At 32.5% G+C, this 2,107-nt stretch overlaps 1 pseudogene; it reads right to left on the bottom strand.

Moving 5' to 3' along the window:
* The window catches only part of LOC107196448, a 15,569-nt pseudogene that overhangs the window by 12,422 nt on the left and 1,040 nt on the right, over positions 1 to 2,107 (bottom strand).

Here is a 2,107-nt window from a genome sequence, read left to right as displayed (position 1 = left end):
AAAACCAGCTCTTTTTTTCATTTAGTTTTTCTATTGTTTTTTTTTTTTTCAATTTTGTTTATTTCTGCTCTCATTTTGATTTTTTCTTTCCTTTTGCTGACTTTAGGCCTCATTTGTTCTTCTTTTTTTTTTTTTTTTTTTTTTTTTAAGATGAAGCGTTAGGTTGTTTATTTGGCCTCATTCTTGTTTTGGAGGTACATCTGTAATGATATGAAATTCCTCTTATGACCACTTTTGCCTTGTCCCAAAAGTTTTAATATGTTGTACTATTATTATCACTCATTTCTATGTATCTCTTGATCTCTCTTTTTATTTCTTCCCTGATCCAGTTATTTTTTCAGTAGCATGTTGTTTAATCTCCATGTATTTGTGGTTTTTCCCACTTTCTTTTTACAGTTGATCTCTAGTTTCAAAGCATTATGTCAGAGAATATAGTTAGTATGATTTCAACCCTCTTATATTTGTTGAGGCTATCTCTGTGTCTCAGTATGTGGTCAATTCTTGAGAATGTTCCATATGCACTAGAGAATAATGTATAAGCAGCTGTTTTGGGATGGAAGGCTCTGTGAATTACAATTATGTCCAGTTGGTCTAATGTGCCATTTAAGGATGTTATTTCCTTACTGATTTTCTGTTTGGATGATCTGTCAGTTTCCAACAATGGAGTAATTAGGTCACCTACTACGCTAGTGTTTTGGTGTGTTTCTCTCTTTTGTTCTGTTAGTAATTGCTTTACGTATTTCAAGCTTCCTGATTGGGGGTATAGATATTAAGAAGTGTTATGTCTTCTTGGTGCATGCTTCCCTTTATCATTTAGAAATGCCCCTCAGTATCTCTCTTTACCTTTTTTTATTTTGAAGTTTGTTTCATTTGATATTAGTACCGCTACTCCCACTTTTCTCTAAATTCCATTTGCTTGAAATATCATTTTCCACCCTTTCATTTTGAGTCTATCTTTTTTTTTTTTTTTTTTGGAGCTGAGATGTTTCTCCTGGAGGCAGCATATGGTTGGGTTTTGTTTTTTGATCCATTCTTCAACTCTTTGCCTTTTTATTGGTGAGTTCAGTCCATTTACATTAAGGTGATTATTGAAAGATGATGTCTTCTTATAACCATTTTATCTTTTGCTTTCTGGTAGTTCGGTGTTTCCATTGATTCCTTGTCATTGTGTTTCTGTTTTCTTTATTTTGGTTGGCTTTTGTGAGTTTTCCCTCTGGTTCTTCTTGTTTTATGTTATATACTTCAGTTCTGAATCTTCGGTGTGTGGTTACCATTACAAATATGTAAAGAATAGTTATATATATATACAGTTGTCCATTTTCTTCTACACATGCCTTACCTCTGTTCCCATTTGTGAGTTTGGATCTTTGAATCCTCCCCTTTTCAGTCATTGTTATTTCTATTTGTCCCTTTGTATGCTGATTGTTTCTTACTATCTTGCTATAGCAATTCTCTTCTTATTACTTAAGCTTATAATACCCTGTTCTTAGTAATGATTTCACTCCTCTGCTTCTGTATGCTCGATAGTCACTTTACTCCTAATTATGGTTTGTTTTGTTTTGTTTTGTTTTTGTCATCTTGTTTTAAGTGAGCTGACCCCTTTCAGTATTTCCTGTAGTGCAGGTCTTATAGTGGAGAATTCTCTCAATTTTTGTATGTTTGGAAAAGTCTTAATTTTTTCTTTATAACTAAAGATGAACTTAGGTGAATACATTATTCTAGGCTGGTAGTTCCTTTCACTTAATAATTTAAATATTTGATTTCATTTCTTTCTGGATTGTAAGGTTTGCACTGAGAAGCCCAATGATAATTTAATGCATTTTCTTTTGCAAGTTACTGTTTTCTTCTCTCTCGTTGCCCTCAGAATTTTTTTGTCATTGTTTTATGTTATATACTTCAGTTCTGAATCGTCGGTGTGTGGTTACCATTACAAATATGTAAAGAATAGTTATATATATATATATATACAGTTGTCCATTTTTGATAACTTTAATACGATGTGTCTTGGTGAAGGCTTTTTTGGGTTGAGATAATTGGATGTTCTGTTGACTTCTTGAATTCCAATTTCCAGCTCATTCCTTAGATTTGGGAAATTCTCATCCACTAT

Source organism: Pteropus alecto, unplaced genomic scaffold (genome assembly GCF_000325575.1).
Source record: "Pteropus alecto unplaced genomic scaffold, ASM32557v1 scaffold38, whole genome shotgun sequence".
In the NCBI taxonomy this organism is placed as follows: domain Eukaryota; kingdom Metazoa; phylum Chordata; class Mammalia; order Chiroptera; family Pteropodidae; genus Pteropus; species Pteropus alecto.
The sequence above is the reverse complement of the archived record's forward strand: the minus strand, read 5'-3'. Positions and strand labels throughout refer to the sequence as shown.